General features: G+C 51.2%; 1 protein-coding gene across 4 annotated transcripts in view; it reads left to right on the forward strand.

Moving 5' to 3' along the window:
- Positions 1-19,495, forward strand: part of SHF (Src homology 2 domain containing F) — a 64,716-nt gene that overhangs the window by 8,204 nt on the left and 37,017 nt on the right. The gene's annotated exons all lie outside the window — the stretch shown is intronic.

Raw genomic sequence — 19,495 nt, forward strand, 5'->3', positions numbered from 1 at the left:
AAACACATGAGGCCTTTGAGATGCTGGCTTCCTTGGGTGCTTGCTGGGCTGCTGACAGCAGCTGCCCTGGTAGGCTGTGAATAGCAGCTTGGCTTCTTGGTGCTGCCCACAGGGGACGACTCTGCCTGTCTGCAGGGACAGGTTTATTCTGCTTGTCTCTAGCCCCGCCCCACTGAGGATCTCAAAGTGCATTGCAAGCGTTCCTGCAATCTCATCGTGCTATGGGGCCAGTGTCATGGGCCCCGTTGTACAGATGAGGAAACTGAGGCACAAAGGAGTGAAGTGCTGCACCCAGGGTCACATGGTGAGTCGCTGGAACAAGTGGGGATAGCACCCAGGAGTCCTGACCCCTTCTCCTAGCATTGGTCTATTCTGTTTCCCTTGACGGCTTGTGGTCTGGTGGCTCTGTTAGAGAAGCTACGTCTCGATACCCCGCCGAGCACTGGGGACGCCTGCCCTCGGGGAGCGGGGCCCTCCCAGGCTTGTCTCCACTAGACCTATTTCTGTGAGGTCTCCCCTGGGGGCAGCTCCCTGGAGGTAGCAAAGGTGGGAACGCTCTTGTAGACAAGGGGCTGGCATCTCTCACGCTGCGTTGTGCAGACCGGTGCTGAGCAGGCTTAGAGAGTGCTCTGGCGGCTGCTGGAGTCCTGTCTGCATTAGGACTCTGGTGCTGGGGGGCTGAGCACACATTCCCCTCTGTTCTTGGCTTGGAGCAGAGCTCACTACAGTGCTGCTCCCTTTCTGCCCCTGCTGGGGAACTTGGCTGGCTGGATGTGCCCTGGTCACCTCACTGAGCTCAGCCCCTAGCAGAGGGGCCAGGATTGGTCCTGGAGCCATGCAGAGAGGGAGGGGGACAAGGGCCTCTGGCTGTCCGGCCTGTCTCTCTTGTGCTGCCCCGGGGCCCATGGGTGCCACAGGTGAACAGCTGGAGCGAGGCCCAGCTGTGCAGGGATCCTTGTGACTGGGTGTGCAGGGATGACAACAGTGCGCTGTGTAGGACCTGCTCGGGGAAGACCCAGGCCCAGTCATAGGGACCTGCTAGGCCATCACTCTCATTCCACCCGTACCCACTTCTGTGGCAGCTTCATTTTAACCGATAGGCTCATGTGACTTCATCGGCCGATAGCTGAGCCCCACCTGTGACGCAAGCTTTGGTGACTTGTGGTAATGGTACCGGGGCAATGCTCCTCTGCACCCTTCCGCTCTAGAAGCCGTGTTGTGTGGAAAAGCCGGTGTCAGGGTTCCCTCCCCACTCTGAACTCTAGCGTACAGATGTGGGGACCTGCATGAAAGACCCCCTAAGCTTATTTCTACCAGCTTAGGTTAAAAACTTCTCGAAGGCACAGATTCTTCCTTGTCTTTGGAATGGTATCGCTGCCACCACCAAGTGAGTTAGACAAAGATTTAGGAAAAGGACCACTTGGAGTTCCTGTTCCCAAAATATCCCCCCAAGTCCCTTCACCCACTTTCATGGGGAGGCTTGAGAGTAAACAAGGTGAGCACAGACCAGACACTAAAAAACCCAGTCAGATTCTTAAAAACAGAGCTTTTATTATAAAGAAAAAAAAGTAAAAGAAACACCTCTGTAAAATCAGGATGGAAGATAATTTTACAGGGTAATAAGATTTAAAACACAGAGGATTCCCCTCTTGGCAAAACTTTAAAGTTACAAAAAACCAGGAATAAACCTTCCTCTAAGCATAGGGAAAATTCACAAGCTAAAACAAAAGATACAGTAACGCATTTCCTTGCTATTTCTTACTATTTCTGTAATTTTGGATGTATCATTCAGTAGGAGCTGGATTACTTGCTTGGTCTCTCTCTTTGTCTCGGGAGAGAACAACAAATGCCCAAACAACCCCCGCCATTTGAAAGTATCTTCTTTCCCCATTGGTCCTTCTGGTCAGGTGCCAACTAGGTTAATGGAACTGATTAACCCTTTACAAATAAAGGAGGGATTTTATGCTACCCTTAGCTGTAAATTTATGACAGCTGGCCTCTGGCCTTCTTCACAGCTGAGCTTTACCTGCCCCCAAAGTGAAAAGCTGCAGTTCCTATGGCTCCCCTGCCCTGAGCGTGTGTTCACTATGTGATCGCATAGCACACGCAGGAACACTAACTGCTCTAGGGGGACCACTGCTAGAGACATGGCCTTTGGAGCAGACAGCAGCTTGGGCTTATGTTTCCCCAGCTCTGAAAAGCTCAGCGGCTTCTCTTCCGACTTGCCACTGTGGTTCCCCTTTGGGCTAAGGCTGACAGTGACAAATGTCAGCCCCAAAAAGGAAGTGTCGGAGACAGTTCTGAAGAGCCGAGGGCACTCTTGCCCGTTCCCCAGGGATATAAAGCTGTGGGAGTTGCTTGGTGGTTAGTGCTGTATGCTGATCCCCTGACATTACAAATCTGACTGCCCACCCTCCTGGCCAGCGTCCTTAAAACAAAATCCTGCTTTCCATGTGAAGGGTGACTATATCCGGGGCTGTCTGGACTGGGCGCCAAGTGGGTGACTGTCTATCAGGGAACTGGCACGGACTTTTGGAGGTAGCAATAATTCCGCAGAGAGCCGGCAGTTAGAACATTTGTAGTTCAGATTCTACAAGCAACCTTACCTCTGACCTCTGCCGCAAGGACACAAAGCCCCCTACTCAAGACAGCTGCAGCCCCGTGCACCCCTGCATGATCTGCAGCCACTGCACGCTGGCGCTCTTCAGCCCACCGCTCCATATCCCCTCTGCAGGCCAGACTTTCACACAGACCACTTGTTCACAATTAATGAGATTCTTTTATTTGAGTGTTTGCATAAGTTTGTATGTCGGGGTATGTGCACAACCCTGGTGTGTGTTGAATGTAGTGTGTGTGTGTGTGCGCACACGCACATTAGGGTGCTACAGTATACATGTACCGGTGTGTTTGGGTTGGATTGTGCCTGTAACCGCCTGGTGAATGCATGGTCCATATCTTGCTCTGTGCCGATCCACACAGGATGTGAGTTATTAAAGCCCCAGCTAAGGAGACCGGTTCTCCAGCTCAAGTTGTAGCAGCTCTGGAGGTTCCTAGTTCAATTCCCAGGTATTGATGAAAATAGTGCCCGTCACGTGCACAAAGCAGCCTGCTTGTGTGTGTTAGGGTGTCGGGATGTCTGCATTGTCATGTGCACAGGCCCAGTGTGTGTGTGTGGTAGTGTGAGCCTGTGCATTTGTGTCAGGGTGCATGTGTGTGTGTGAGATACACATTTAATGTTCAGTCTCATCTCTCTCAATCTGGTTTGGTTTGTTCTTGCACACAGTGATCATAAAGTACCCCAGCAAGACGAGGCTGCCCGTTGTGCTAACGGAGCTGAGCACACGCACGTTTATACACCATAACACAGACTGTGTGTGTTGTTTAGAAAGCGCCTGAATGACATAGGAGCCCAGCTACTTGTCCTGTGGTACCCTGCGGGCTTGTCTGCACATGGGGCTGTCCTGGAAAAGCCAGTGTGCTTTAAGTGCACCCCCGGCCTTAATCCCAATAAACGTGCCAGTCGACAATCCTGAGACCCAAGGGGGCTCTGTGGAGAGCGGGCATCACCTTCTTGGTCCTGTCTACATTGGGGGGGGGCAAATCCTGCGCGCCGCCCAGAGCCCGGTGTTCTCCCTGCTTGGCTGGGAGCCAGATTGGGTGTGAGGGCATTACGTCGCCCTTGTGCGGCTTTGAGCAGCTCCCATGTCCCTGCCGCTCGATGACTGTCCTGGCACGGCTGCAGGCAGAGCTGTCCTGGTGCCAGCCCTGTCCCTTAGCCTAGGAGCTCCGTGGCCGGGCCAGCTCTGGGCACACTCCCCGAATAGTGGCAGGGCTGGGCTCAAAGAGGAGCGTGGGACTGTTCTAACCATGTGTTGTGTTGGGGAAGGGCTGGGCTTTTGTGAACTCCCGCAGAGCCTTCTCAGCGCACTCCAAATCATGGGAGCTTCTTGGGCCGAGACAGCATCCCAGCACCAACAGGAGCTGAGCCTCATGCCACCACTTACCAATAACAGGAGGCAGTCGAGTGCGGTGGCCACTTGGGAGCTGAGCTATCTGGACCTCTGCCATCCTGCGCGGCTGGTCAGTGGAGTGACAGCTCCGCTCCAGTTCTTCGTGTCTGCATGACGTCTTACACGCCAGCAGTGCCGCATGCAGGAAAGAACGCCCTGCCAGGCACAAAGCCCTAGGGAAAATGCCAGTTTTGCAGTTATCCAGGCAACCTTCCTTTGACCCCCTTGTGTGTCAGAGTTGTGATATGGTCTGTAACTGGTGGGACCCCTACCTCATCCAGCACACAGGATGGGCGGCTCTCAAGGAATGGGGCTGAAGCTCAGGATTTCTTTGGATCTTTAACATGTGACATAAGACCCCTGCTTTGTGTACTGCACCCCCTGTGAACCCTGCATAGAAGGGGGATTGTCATCCATTGTCTCCTGGGCTTCTCTGGGTTGCTGCTCATCTGTGAAGGATCGGAGGAGCTCAGGTGTTAATGGATGTAACTTCTCAACACCCGTATGCACGTGTGCGTGTGCGTGCGCGCGCACACAAAGGGGGGGTGGGTTTGGATTCCTCCAGATGGGACACTGACAGAGGGAGATTCATGTTTTCACTAAATTTGGGGCCCTCAGTGACTGAGTACCCAATGGGTGGCATTGAGGGCCTGGTGTCAGAGCAGTGAGCAGTTCCACGCCCTATATAGGCAGAGACTAATTAACCCTCACATCCCCAGAGGCAGGTGAGGAAGGGCCATCTTCATTTGACAGAGGGGGTGCGGATAGATAGGCAAAGTCAAGTGCGTGAGGCCAACGAACAGGCCAGTGAGAGGTAGGATTCGAACTTGGGGCCTCCTGACTCCAAGCTCTGTGCTTGTTCCTGCAGACCTCCCAGGTGTCTTGAGCTGGATGCCCATAAATGAGGCGCACACAACCAGGGGTGCTAGAACAGGGGGAACCAGGGGGTCATGGTCCCTACACACTTTTACTGGCCATAAGAGTGAGCGATGCCGGGGAGGGGACAGAGAGGAATGAGTGGGGAGCGGGGTCTTGAGGGGAAGAGGTGGCATGGGCGCAGGGCCCCGGGAGAAGGGGTGATGCTAGGGTAGGGGCTTAGGGAAAAGGGGCAGCACGCGGGCAGGGCCTCAGGGCAGTGTAAGGGTGGGGCCTCAGGGGATGGGGCAGTGTGGGGGCCAGGGCCACAGTTTGGATGCCAGTGCCCCCTCCACTTTTAGGGACCTTCTGCCATTCCTGCACACAACTAGTGATCACATGTGAAAAGTTTGGTGCAAGTGACTTGCCCAGCGTCGCACAGGAGCTCTGTGGCAGAGGCAGGGATGTGGTCCAGTTCTCATTAGCATTCATCTGCCACAGCCATGAGGCCATCCTTTCTCTTCTTCAATCCCGCACTTGGTTCACTACATGCCTTGCAACTTCTGCAACAGATGTGGCAGGGGTCCTACATGACACATGACACAGCCTCCTTCATGACACAGCCCTGATTCATCGCCACAGCAGCTCCAGCCTGCGTAGTGAATGAGGCAGGGGGCCCCTGCAAAGAATAGTCTGTGATCATGTAATTACAGGGTGTCATAATGCATGCAAGCAAGGCTTTTGAATTAAAGTTCAATGGGCAACCTGCATTCTGGCATTTCCTAACTGCGAATGCTCGGCTTTGCAATTTAAATAACTTTTTAACAGATTTTGTGTGTAATTTCCTAGTTTAAAAAAAATCCCCCCAAAACCAAATCAGTTTCTGTTGCAGCTGTAATTCCTGCTCCCATCAGTAAGGCTGGTCCTTCTGGACCTTCAGCATAGACTTCTTACCACTGGAGATACAGCACGGACTCCAGTAGCTGGCCGCAGGAGTAGACTGTTATCCTCTGTGGATGAGCCGCTTCAGGGGAGGTGCACAACACGTTGACTGGGTTACATCTGCACAAGTAGCCCTCTTTTACCTGCAACATAGCCCCGCCCTTAGATTTGCTGTCTGAGACACAGGGTGGTTAAGCCACAGAGAGTGGGCTGCCGTATTAGACTCCTGGACTCTCTTCCCAGCTTGGTAACTGCTCAGTGGCCTATGAAGTCTTTGCTCAATTATAAGGGTTATGAAGAGCTCCGGAGGTGCTCTGTGCAGCTCAGTGACCGCGTGTGTGCACAGGTGTGCGTATGTGTGCGTGTGCGTGTGCAGGGTTTATAGAGTCCAGGGGTTTTGGCAGCAAGCCAAGTCCAAGCTATAGTGGGCACAGTGCAGATGGGAAATGGTTATTTTCAGCAGCCGGTAACTCAGCCCAATCTGTTTGGATTTAGGTGGGCTCAGCAAATGGCACCTCCCTGACCCCAGGGCTATCCCTCTGCTGAATTTCATAGCCATGGAGGGATCAGAGGTGTTCAAAAATACTGCCTGAGGAGTATTTACGGTGAAAGTGTTAGACGGCCACTCCTCTGGTCACACTTAACTTCAGCAGTGACTTCGTGTGCTGTCCTGTCAATGATATCGACCGACTGCCCCACAGTCTGTGCGGTGGGGACATAATTCTTTCTCCTGCTGCTGAGGGCGCTGCTACAGTTTTACTTTGGAGTGACAGTCTGTAGAAGATGGGATCCGGATTGCCATTGGGGATGAAGTGGAAGGGCTGGAGTGTGCCCTCAAAGGGGGTGAGGAAGCCATGGTCTTTCTCCTTATATTTATGTCTCCCTGCTGTTGAGGTTCTGGGGGGATGGGGAGTATCATGCCACGGTTGCTGTGTCTGAAGATTCTGGAAGTGAATCGCTGGCCGGGTGAGTGGTGCAGGGTGAAGGACTTCGGTTGTGTGGGAATTGATCCACTTTCTAGGGGAAGGGGGCTGTATAGATTGGATGGCCTCCACCTCAGTAGAAGCGGGACCAATCTCCTCAGAGGCAGGCTGTCTAGAGTAGTCAGGTGTGGATTAAACTAATAGCAAAAGGGGAGGGTAAGAGAGGGAAGAAATGGGCACTCAGCACAAAATCAAGATGTTGAGAACAAAATTTAGGAACCAAAGGACACAAAGAGAAGAAATTCTTGAATTGTGTGTATGCCAATGCCAGGAGCCTGGGTAACAAACCAGAGAAATTGGAATTGCTCATTTATGAGCATAAATTCAATCGAGTTGGTATTGCTGAAACTTGGCAGGGTGATTCGCACAATTGGAATGGTCAAATCAATGCTTATAACCTATTTATGAAGGATCAAGTGGACAAAAGGGGAGGGGGAGTGGCACTCTGTGTCAAAAGTGGCATCACCGTTTCCAAGTCAGTGATAACTTGAAAAAAAAACGATCTTGAATGTCTATGGATCAATGCCCTGATAGGTAAAGCACAAGATGGTGTCCTGGAAGAAAGCTGATGTTGTGCCAGGGTTTTAAAAGGGTAAACAGGATGACCCAGGTAACTGTTGGCCTACCAACCTGATGCTGATCCTGGGCAAGATAATGATGCGGTAGGGACTCGATTAATGGTGAACTAAAGGAGGGTGATGTAATTAATGCAAATCAACATGGGTTTATGGAAAATAAATTCTGTCAAACTAACTCAGTATCTTTTTTTTTTTAATGAGGTTTGGTTGATAAAGATAACAGTGTTGACGTAATAGATTTAGACTTCTATGAGGCGTTTGACTTGGTCCCACATGACGTTCTAATTAAAAGAGCTAGAACGATATAAAATTAACACGGCACACATTAAATGGATTAAAAACTGGCTAATGGATAGGGTTCAAAACGTAAATGGAAATGGGGAATTGTCATCAAGCCTTTGTGTTTCTGGTGGGGTCCCACAGGATTGGTTCTTGGTCCTGTGCTATTTAACGTTTTTATCAATGACATGGAAGAAAACTTGTAAAGTTTGCTGATGACACAAAAATTGGGGGAGTGGTAAATAATGAAGAGGACAGGTCTCTGATTCAGAGTGATCTGGATTGCTTGATCAACTAGGCACAAGCAACCAATGTGCATTTTAATACAGCTAAATGTAAATGGATACATCTAGCAACAAAGAATGTTGGTCATACTTACAGGATGGAAGCTCTGTCCTGTTTCAGTGACTATGAAACAGACTTGAGGTCGTGGTGGAGAATCAGCTGAACATGAGCTCCCAGTGTGACCCTGCGGCCAAAAGAGCTAAGGCGTCCTGGGATGTATAAACAGGGGAATCTTGAGGTGGAGTAGTGCGGTTATTTTACCTCTGTATTTTGCACTGGTGGGACTGCTGCTGGAATGCTGAGTCCAGTTTTGGTGCCCACAATTCAAGAAGGATGTTGATAAATTGGAGAGAGGTTCAGAGAAGAGCCATGACTGTGATTAGTGGATTAGAAAACCTGCCTTCTCGAGAGAGACTCCAGCAGCTCAATCTGTTTAGCTTAACAAAGAGAAGGTTAAGGGGTGACTTGATCAAAGTCTATAAGTACCTCTAAGGGGAACAAATATTTATTATTGGGCCCTTCAGTCTAGTAGGGAAAGGTCTAACACCATCCAATGGCTGGAAGTTGAAATTAGACTAATTTGGACTGGAAATAAGGTGTACATTTTTAACAGGGAGAGTAATTCTGGCCTTTGAATCTGTGTACCTCTGAGTCTGTGCTGTGGTTTGCATTTGCCAGTGACACTTGATGCTCATGATGGGTTTGAGGCTGGCGGGCCTGTTCAGAGCAGCTGTCCAGGACATCCCTGAGGGGATGGGGGTTCTGAACCTTATTGCTTTTAGGTGGGCCTGGAGCCTGCCTGCCTAGACACTGCATCCCCTCCCCCACCCTGCTCACAGCTAAGCCCCTGGCCTGCCTTCCTGGCTTTCACGCAGCCCAGCTCGTGGTGACCCAGCTCGTGGCAAAAGGAAAGGCTTTGAACTTTCAAGAAAACAGATGTGGCTCCTCTCCCTGCTAGGAAGCTGCCTTATTGGCTGTAACTTTACTGCCACCATAAAGAGCTCTGAGGTGCTGCTGTGGCCTGGGTGAGCCAGACAGCCTGAGCATCTCCCACAAAGCAAATGCAATGCCTGTGCTTCAGAGCCCCCAGGGTGCGGGGAAACCCCAGCCCTGCGCTTCCTCCTGAAGGCTGATCAGGGAAGATTCACTCTCTAGGAGCACAGGCAGAGTGCGGGTTGTGTGTAAACGCTTGCTTCTGGGCGTATCTGTTTGTCCATGCCCACCTGTGTGGCGTGCACGTCTGTAAGTCTGTTCATGTCCACACGTATGCCTGCCTGTTAGAGCGTGTGCGTGAGTGTGTGCACACTGCAATCGGGGTGCATGATTACAGCACGGGTAGACATCTCGTGTGTGTGTGTAACAGAGGGAGGGGGATTGTGTCTGGGTCTCTGTGTATTTGCACATCTGATTTGAACGGGATGCATGTTTATAAGATATAACTCCCCACCCCTGAATCTCAGCCCTTTTTCTAGGGCTACAGGAATTGCCAGACTGGATCCGACCCGAGGTCCATCTAGCTCAGTGGCCTGCGCCAGCAGCTGCATGAGTGAGTGCACCAGATGTGGGGTAACCTGCCCCCATGCTTGTCTCACTGGCCCCTGATGGTGAGAGGGTGGATCAGCCCCTTCGTGTTCTTTAAGGATCTGTGCTCACACATCCTGTGTGGCTGGCGGGTCTCCCCACCTCATGCTAGTGACTTGGGCTTTGGCCTCCAGGGGTCAAAGTCTGACCAGCACCGGGCTTTGTCCTGCTGACTGCGAAAGAACCAGCACCACCTCAGGCCACCCCTTGTTCGTGGAGCAGAGGCAGGGACACGCAGGTTCCTCTGTCTGGACACAGTTCCCTTTGCCCTGGGTTCTAGGCACTGCTGAGTACCCATGGTGCTTCCTGTGCAGTGGCTGGAAGCTGTTTGACTCTAGCAGTTTCTAGTTTGGCTGGGGAATGCGCCCTACAGCCCATTTCTGCCCTGCCCCCATAAGCTAACAGTGGGCCCTACTCCAGCTCTGATTGTGGTGAGTCTGTGGCTATGGTCCCAGGGCCCAGCAGCTGTGGTGAACCCAGTGTCTTCTTAGTGGCAAGCTGAGCCATGGGTTTCCTCCCCATGTTGCTTTGAGCTGCGTGCTGCTCAGCTCTGTGGGCTGTGCTCAGCTCTGTGCTGGTTAGCCAGCTGGGAGCCCAGCGTTTAGGAAATGGCTGTAAATAGAGCGTGGCTGGGCAGGCGCTGTGCTAGGAAGCGCCGTACGCTGCTTGTTCCTAGGATGGCTTTGAGCTGCCAGAGAACAATGATAGCAAATTTCCTGCCTCCTGATGCAAGCCAGAGGCTGGCTGTTCTTGGAGAGCTAGCTCAGCTTGCTGGCAGAGGGCCAGGCTGGATTGATTTAAATCATTGTTTCCATTTGTGCATCAGTTACTTGAATAAAGTTATTTTCTAAAGAACGGTGCATGCTCAATGGTTGCTGTAACTATCCAAATGTGTTGACTTACAGCGAAATAGAGCCTTTACGCTAGATTTGGTACAGCTTTTTACTACCTAGGAGAGTACACTATAACTATATACATTTATTTAAGCAATTATATAGCTTCATATTTTCATTCTTATTAACTTTTTTAGTTATTTTTTAGTATGTTAGGAAATGGTATATTGCTTATTTACTAGATAATGAACTTTTTGCTCATGATATCACATCTAGCTGCATTAGCATGGTAACTGGAATTTAATTAAACACACAACACAGCATATAAAATGTATTTTTAAGTAAAACAACCTTCAGTGTTTTGGATACATGGACTTCTCTTATCAAAACATGTTTCACATTTACAACTAAATGATTTATGAAACAGAGGGGTTAACTGTAGTCAGTGAATTAAACTGATTAATTGAGGTCAGCCTGGGCAAATGTTCAAATATGCCAGAGTGAAAGTGACTGGAGCTTAAATTCCTAGTCTCACCAAAGTCTCCTGAAAATGAGACAGACTGCAAAGTTATGTAGGCTGACCTATGCGCCCTGTTTATGAAGCTTGACCTCAAAAGTGAGGTGTTTCCCCCCAATTCTTTTTTATATAGAAAAGCAGCTTTCAACTCAGTGTTTTCATAGAGGCTCATGGATTCGTTTTTGTTATTTTTTTTAATTACATGTTTTAAGAGGTTATAAGAAGTTCAGGCCAAACCACATTTTGTATTAAATTCTGATTTCATTTTAAACAGGTTTATTTTTAAAAAGAAAAAATTATTAGCATTTAAATGACAAAATAAAAAAATCTGATTTAATTTTTTTTTTAAAAATCATTGATTTTTATTCCCCCTGCAGAGGGCCCTGTGTGCTCAGGGCCAGGAGGTGCAGGCTGCTGGAGATTTCCCCTTCCCCTCTCCTCCCAGCAAAGTTGCTCTCAGCCCCAGAACTGACTAACTGGCCTTGGTAGCTGTGTCTGCTTGTCTCTGTCACTGGGGGAGTGGGTGATGGGCCAGGCACAAAGGGGGCTGGGAAGTGCTGGTGTCTGAACATGGGGTGGCTCCCTGGGCAGGTGGAGCCCCTTCCCCTCGGGCTTGTGGCAGGTTTGCTCTGAGGACTGCTGGGTAGCTCCGCCTGGACAGTCCAGCTCCCTCCTTGGGGGAGAGGCTGGGTGAGGCTCCATGGTAAGTTGCACCCCTACTGCTTTGTTTCCAGCCAGGCTCTTGGAGGGCTGCAGGGCCTGGGGGTCAGTCACTTCCACTTCCTGGCACCTGGGTGGCCTGTGCCAGGCAGGGTGTTTGCCTTGAGGCAGGCGGGCAGCTTTGAGATCAGCCTCAGCTCCTCAGGCACTCAGCCTGCCCCCTCCCTCCTGGCCTGGTCCTGCCTGCTCGGCCTAGCTTCAGGCTCCCCAGTAGAGCAGCTGCTGTGGTGCCCCCGCCCCAGGGACCCTTGGGTGCATCTGGGGTTCATAGCCTGGCTTGTGCAGGCACTGCCCAGGGCAAATGGAGCCCTGTGGGCCTAGACAGGAAGCGCCCTGCAGTGGCGGGTGTGAGGATTGCTCTGCCTTTGGCTTGCTCCTCCGCTAGTGTTGAAGGCAACAGGCAACTGCCCTGCCGAGCACCTATAACCCCCTTTACTCTCATGCTGTCCCGGCTGTTGCTCCCAAGTGCGGTGGCCCTGATGCTGACGCGAAGCATCCCTGGCTTTGCTCGTGTAAGGGACTGGGGCGTTGGCAGTCTGGCCTAGTAGGCACAGCTGGGCTGGTGTCCACAAGTCGAAGGCCATCACGAGGTGGCAGGAAGCAAGCAGGTAATTGCTAGAGCCAGAATCAATAGGCAAGAGTCAGGTTCAGAGTCAGGCCAGGGTCGGAGCTGGATATCTGAAAGTGAGGTGAGATCTGGCATTGCTGCAGACTAGAAGTCTGCATGGATGCCCAGACAACTTCCTCCCCCCCCCCCCTTAAATAGTGAGCATGGGCCAATCGGAATGCCGCATGGTGCTGTCCCTCTGGATTCTTTGGGCAGTACTTCCTGCAGCGCCTAATATCACAGCACTCCTTGGATGCGGCTCTTCATGGCTTCCTCATGGTGATGTGGGAACATCAGCTATGCCAGGTTCGGGAGACTCGGGTTCTAGTCCCACAGATCCTTGCTTTACTCACTCCCTTTAGGGGTGCCTTTCCTCTGGGTTGGCCCCAGGCCTGGTTTGGCCAGATGGTCTTGATAAAACCTTTTTACCAGGTCCGGTGCATAGACATGGGCAGCAGGTTCCCAGGAGCACTCTTCGCTTTTCATCCCTCCCAAGGGATGAGGTAGTAGTCTCCCTCTCTGGAGTTTAGAGTCTAGCATAGCATGGACTATGTTCCTCATGCCCTTGGACATAGTATGGCAGGGGTAGCTGTTGGAACCAGCTGGGAAAGGAATCCTCCATGTAAGGCTTCAGAAGGGATACATGAAAAGCAGGATGTAGCTTAAGGAACCGAAGGAGCTGCAGTTTGAAGGTGACAGTGTTGATTTGTTGACAGATCCAGAATGGTGTGAGGAACAGGTGGTCTAGTTTGCATGACGGCCTGTTTGTAGGCCAGTGTTTGGCTGCAAACAGCCCACTGTAAGGGCCTTCCCGGTGTTGATGGTTCACCTACTGCTTGTAGTCCTTTTTCGCATCTTCGAGGTGGTCCTTAAGCGCCTGAATATGATGAATTAATTGGATCCAGTTGGTGGCTGCTAGGTTCAGGGAGGCTTCTGGCAAGGCCGGGCGGAAGCCATAGTGGAATCTGTAATTTGCAAAATAAAATAAAAAGATGACGACTGTTCTGCTCCTTGGAGGCCTTGTCAGCATTGTTGTATGGGAACTCGGCACAAAGCAGGAGGGAGAACCAGTTATCTTGATGGCAGTTGATAAAGCACGTTAGGTATTGCTCTAGTGCTGGTTTCTCTCTCTGTCCATCTCTTTGGAGGTGGTATGCAGAGGATTTTCATGCCAAAAAGCTTGAGACAAACTGGATCTCGGTCCAAGCTGTCATGGCAGAGAAGTGAACAAAGCCAAACTACTAGGTAATGGCGACCATAATGTAATTAAATTTAACATCCTTGGGCAGGGGGAAATACCAAAGAAGCCCACCACAAATGGCTAGTTAAATGGAAATTAAAAGGAACAGTCACAAGAGTGAAATGCCTGCAAGCTGCATGGAAACATTTTAAAAACACCATAATAGAGGCTTAAATTAAATGTTTACCTCAAATAAAAGAAAAAACCGTAAGAGGACCGAAAAAATGCCACCCTGGCTAAATAACAGCATGAAAGAGATGATTAGAGGCAAAAAGCCATGCTTTACAAATTGGAATGTGACATTCCTTATGAAAATGTGTTTATGATATGAATGACATAACTGAGATATACTTCATGCAAGATGGCTCATGTAAGGTATCCTTGGAAAGGTTATGATTTACTGAATGTGATCATCCAATTATCCAGCCTGTATCATTTCTGTATCTGAAGTTAGGAACATTAACTACGTATCAGTATGTCAAATGTGTTACTTTGGGTGTCAACCCCAACCAGCCCTTCAGGTACAACAATGGAAAAGCCAGACTGGGCTAATGGGCCATTAGCAAAGACAATGGACTGTGAAAGAGCTTAGTCTTCCTGTGGACGCTGGAGTCAGTCTACGAGCAATGGCTGCCACGGCCATTCAGAGACCAGTCCGAGTCACCTGGTACTGGATACCCCTCTTCCCCTTTTGGAATGCCAGTGGTTTTCCACTAGAAGACAAGGGGTTCCCACCTTACACAAGAGTTATATAAGGCAGGGGAGTGACATCATCGTGGTTCTTCTCTGCCTCCTCATCCAAAAAGACACTGAAAAAGACCTGGAAGCAAAAACTGAACTGAGGGGTGAAGGGTTGAACCCAAGCTGGAAGGGCATCTAGCTTGTGAATAATAATATTTGAGGTCTCAAGAGGGAGACCAGTGCAGCTGCCTTTCAGGACCTTCTGTAATCTGCCTGCAACAATATCTAGGGTGAGAAATACTATTTATAACCAGTTTCTTTAGTGAAACTAGTTTAGTTTGTGGGTTTGGTTTCATTTGCTTAGTAATCTGCTTTGTTCTGTTTTCTACTCCTTTTACCACTTAACATCTGCCTTTTATAGTTAATAAAATTTGTTTTGTTTATAATATAACCCAGTTTCTCTAATTTCTAACTGGGGGAGGGGGAGGAGGGGAAAAATTATGCGTACCCTTCCTTCACATTGAGGGAGGAGGTGGATTTCATAATATACCTTTGGGTCTGCACTCCAAGGGAGGTGGACACCTGACTTAGTAAGTCCCTTAAGCCGAGTCTTCCCAGAGCTGATCTGCAGCTGGGGTGTGTGTGTGTTAGAGGAGGCTTTAATAGCCTGGCTCAGCAAGACAGGTTAAAGGGGGTCCATGCTGGAAGAACAGGTAGACTCAGTGCTATCTCAGCACATCAGATGGCTTCCTAAGGGGCATAACCTGTCACATGGAAGTCAAATCCTACTGAGGAAAATAGAAAGGAACGTAAACTGTCAAGTATAATTAGGCAGGCCAAAAAAGAATTTGAAGAGCAACTAGCAAAAGGCAAAAACTAACAGCAAAATTTTTTAAGTACGTCAGAAGCAGAAAGCCTGCCAAACCATCATGGGGGCCAATGGACAATCGAGATGCTAAAGAAACCCAAGGCCATTGCAGGGAAGCTAAATGGATTCTTCGCATTGGTCTTCACTGCAGAGGATATGAGGGAGATTCCTACACCTGAGCCATTCTTTTTAGGTGACAAATCTGAGGAACTGTCCCAGATTGAGGTGTCATTAGAGGAGGTTTTGGAACAAATTGGTAAATTAAACAGTGATAAGTCACCAGGACCAGATGGTATTCACCCAAGAGTTTTGAAGTGAAATCGCCGCTTCAGTCCACCAACAAACAACGAGGGTTCTTCCTGCCAATGTTGCTTCTCTGGATAGAGACAGAGTGAGTCACGGATGCTCTAGATCCAGAGCCTGTCACAGCTGCAGTTCCATCCGACCACTTTTGGCCATGCGGCTGAGCCACAAGCTTCCATTCTGAGGTACGTGTGGCCAATTATTCAGAGGTGTTGTGCGCTGCTAAAGAGCGGCTGTGCTCCTCCCCAGGCATGGCTGCATTGCAGCAATGATAGCTGTGAGTAGAATGATTCCTGACTGTTCTCTGTAAAGGGCTTTAGGATCGTCTGGCAGGGAAAACACTAGAGAAATGTAAGATATTGTTTATAATAATAGTTAATTGTCAGTCTTCTTTTTGTTGTGTTTTGCCACATCACTGACAGAACATGTTTGCATGTAAATATTCCTGCACTGACAGAAAACTCATTTCCTGCACTAATGCGGATGTCCCCATGCGCTCTGGAGCGGGTGAATCCCATGGTGAGCTGGGGGCCCTTTGTGAGTAGGGTAGGAGCTGCATGGCTCAGAATGGACAGCATGGGAGGTATTCCCATCTGCGGGGCCCTGCTCACTTTCCTGCTGTGTTCCTAGGCTCTGGCTATTGTTGCTTGGTTCACAGGACAGGAAGGAGGGAAAGGGTTTGTTTTAAACAGATTATAATGAATGCACGTGACTCAGTGTCATGCAGTAAGTGACCGTGGGATGGCGCTGTAGCACCCAGGGGCCTCATCCACATGCATCCTCTGAATATAGCATTGGTCCCTAGGGACAGAACTGTCTGAAGTCGAAATGCTGGAACAAATATGACACTGCACACAAGGGGCAGGGGTGACTGCACAGTGCTGATACTGCTGGAGATCCAGTGAGCACTGCGGGTCTGGGATGACAGCACAGAGCTTATACCGCAGGAGATCCAGTGAGCACTGTGGGGCTGGGGTGACTGTGCAGTGGTGATACTGTAGGAGATCCAGTGTGTGCTGCACCTGGAGATGAAGATGAGAAGTGGAAATGAAGCACATCATGCTCGGGGGACCAGTGGAGGTGGCAAGGCAGGTCAGATACTGCTCTGCACAGCTCGCAGGGACAATGGAGAATCAGGGAATCTGGGAGGATGGGGGCACAGTCCCTGAGGTGGGAGGCGATGGGGTTTGATCTTCTAGAGAGGGAGGACAAGTCGTATTCATGGTGTGGGAAGATGAGGCAGGTTTGGGTCAGGGTGGGGTTTCAGACTGATGTTGGGGCCATCTGGGCTCAGGATTGTGTGGCCCTTTGGCCCTGGGACTGGTCACTTTTTGGTGGGCTCTTCAGAGGCATCCAGTCATGGGACAAAAGGGGCCATGGTCCTGACAGTGCTGAGCGTGGGCTTCTGACTGAAGGAAGGCTCTGCAGGAAATGGGACTCTGAGCACAGAGCCCTGGCCTGTGCTCAGCCCTGGAACGAGCCAGTGCAGCATCGTGTGTGGACTGGTGTGACCCCTGTATCCAGCCTCCGCCTGGGATGATGGGAGATCCCAGTGTCAGGTGTCTGAGGAGGGGGGACTGCGCGCCAAGTCTGGGGCACTGGCTGGCACTGCCAGCCCAGGGTGGATACGGGCTGAAGAACCAGAGTTGGAATAGACCCATCAGCTCCCACCCTGGGTCCTGGGCAGGCCTGGTCCTTACAGTGTGTCACTGCAGGTCTCCTGTGCTGGGGACATGGGTGGGGGCTTCAACCCTTTCCTGGGCGGCGGGGTGGTGGTGGTGGTGGTGGTGATTCCACAGCCCAGCCCAGTTCATTGTCAGGGCTTGGCTTAAGCCTGGCTAGGCTAGAGTTTGGCGGAGGGGTGTAGTTGAGTTGCCTAACACCATTGTCAGTGCCAGTCTGGATGCGCCACAGATACTGGATTCTGCTCTGGGCTCAGCCACACCCACTGAGGCTATAGCCCAAGAGGGTCTGGCTGCTGCTCAGGCCCCATGTGCAGGGGCTAAGCGGACGAATCCATCCACGGCTGCTCCAACTCGCTTCTTGGCTGTGCCTGCCCCTGTGGTCCTTAGGGCACAGGGCCTGGGCCCTGCCCTTCACCCTGTAGGCCCGCCCCCAGTTCTGTCTCTTGGCAAAGGCCTCTGTGGTGGGGGAGTTCCCAGTGGGCCTGTTGCTCCATGCAGCAGTTTGCAGACAGACCTTGGCAGGGGGGATCCTGTCTTGTGTGCGCTGGGCGGCGGGTTCTGCCAGCCTGTGAGAAGAGGGAGGTGGGGGGTCTGCAGCCTCCAGTGTCTGGAGCAGAACCGCATGTCTGCAGCTCCTCGTTCAGCTCGGGGTTTCCCTGCCCCAACCCAGGCTGCATGTGCCAAGGCACGGATTCCTCTGTCTGCTCTGTGCAGCGTCCCTCCCTTCAGGTGCAGTGTTCAGCGGAGCTCTGCGAGAGCCTCGCCTGTAGGAGAGCGGAGGGGACAGCCAGGGCTTTCAGCCCCAGCCAGGAATAATGCTGGGGCTCAGGCTCCTGTCCCCTTCCTCACACTAAGATAGCATCTCCCCTGCCTCTGCATCCAGGAGCGAGGCTTGTGGCCCCCACGCCCTCAGCTCTGCCTGGGCTTGGCAGCTATTGGTTTTGTTGTGCAAGCAACAAGCGGCAGCTGGCCATGTTCCACAGCTGCCTGAGGGGCTAGTGCGGTGGTGCCTGCTCTGAGTAGCAGGTGATGCCTGAGCTGGCCAGAGCCCAGGGCAGAATCCGGCCTCACAGCACACTGGCTTGTCTGAGTTTAAGAATCCCAAGCCGTGGGGCTTCCATTACTTGCCTAGAGCAGTTTGTCTGCAGCCTCCTGGCACAGAGCGCCCCTTGCTAATTAGTCTAAAGGTTCCCATCTTCAGATCCATCCCATTAGTCCCAGTTAACCCCCTTGTAATTACCGTATCTCTTGGCTGTTTTTGCTCTTCAGGTGCTGCTAGCAGTGCTCTTTGGCCAGGCTCTGTCTATCTGGTTCTTTGGCTCTGTCCCTGTAATTTGGCTCCTGGGTGTCTCGCCATCTCTTCTGTTGCTGATAAAACTCTCGGACTGTCTTTGTGAATACCTCCCCTTGTGGGCTCTCTGGTCTGTGTTATCCAGAACTCTGGGTCTGGGAGCTCCCACATCTCCCACCTTCTTGCTGCCCAAGGACGCAAATAAAAACACATTCATGGGCTCTGCTCCCTTTGTCATGAGGCCTATTCATACCTATTTGTCCCAAAATGGTGCAAATGCTGGGATATTCATAGCTGATCTGGAGGGAGCCCTAGAAAATACCCAGTGAGAACATTGTTGACCTGCCACTTCTCCTAACTGGTGTTTACAGTATTCTTGATTTGGGGCTGCCTGTCCCACAGTATGTGCAAGAGGAGTGTGCTTTGTGTCAGTCGTGGGGCAGCAGCAACGTGTGTGTGCATATGTATCTTTCCAAATTTGCACATAATAACTCTGGGTAGTCCCTGGGAAGCAACTTGCCCAGCTCCTGGTGCTGCAGCCCCCCATGGTAGGTCAGTCAGTAACCCAGCCTTGTGCACCCACAGGCAGGTAAGCGCTGTAGTGAGTGTGCTCGGGACAGCCCAGTGCTGGTGCTGTGTGATTGACAGTTGTATCATTAGTGAGCATCTGATTAATAAAAGTGCCTTAATCTGTTTGGACTCCCAAGTCCGATTGCTGGGGGACAAAGACTGGATGGTTCCGATGGCTGGGGCCTCTGGCTGGCATCTGGGAATGCAGTCTGGCTGCAAGGTGTCCTGATCTGCCCTGCCGCTTGGTTCATGGAGCCAGCCCGGCTCCTGGCCCAGAGCCAGAGACAGGTGGGAGCGCCCCATTTGCCCAGATCGGTGGGTGATAGGTGTATTCTGCCCACAAATGTACCTGTGCTCTCAACAGTTCCTGTTAGCTCCCTGATGCGCTGAGCACTTTACTGGCCATTCTCCAGGCCATGCATCCCTGCCCAGGCCCCCTACCGCCTTTCATTCACCAGCTCACTCCATGCTGGGCAGAGGTTCAGTCTGCTCCAAGCAGGGCTTAGGGACACTCTGGGCATTTGGCCAGTTACTTCGCTGGGGCCAGGATCGTGGCTAGTGGTGTGAGCCAGGGCCTCTCTCTGGCAGGGCTCCCCACATCACTAGCACAGGAGCGGCAGAGCCAGTGGGAGCGACCCAAGCCCTTGGGTAGAAGCTCCCTGGATTT

Source organism: Chelonia mydas, chromosome 10, assembly GCF_015237465.2.
Source record: "Chelonia mydas isolate rCheMyd1 chromosome 10, rCheMyd1.pri.v2, whole genome shotgun sequence".
Classification (NCBI taxonomy): domain Eukaryota; kingdom Metazoa; phylum Chordata; order Testudines; family Cheloniidae; genus Chelonia; species Chelonia mydas.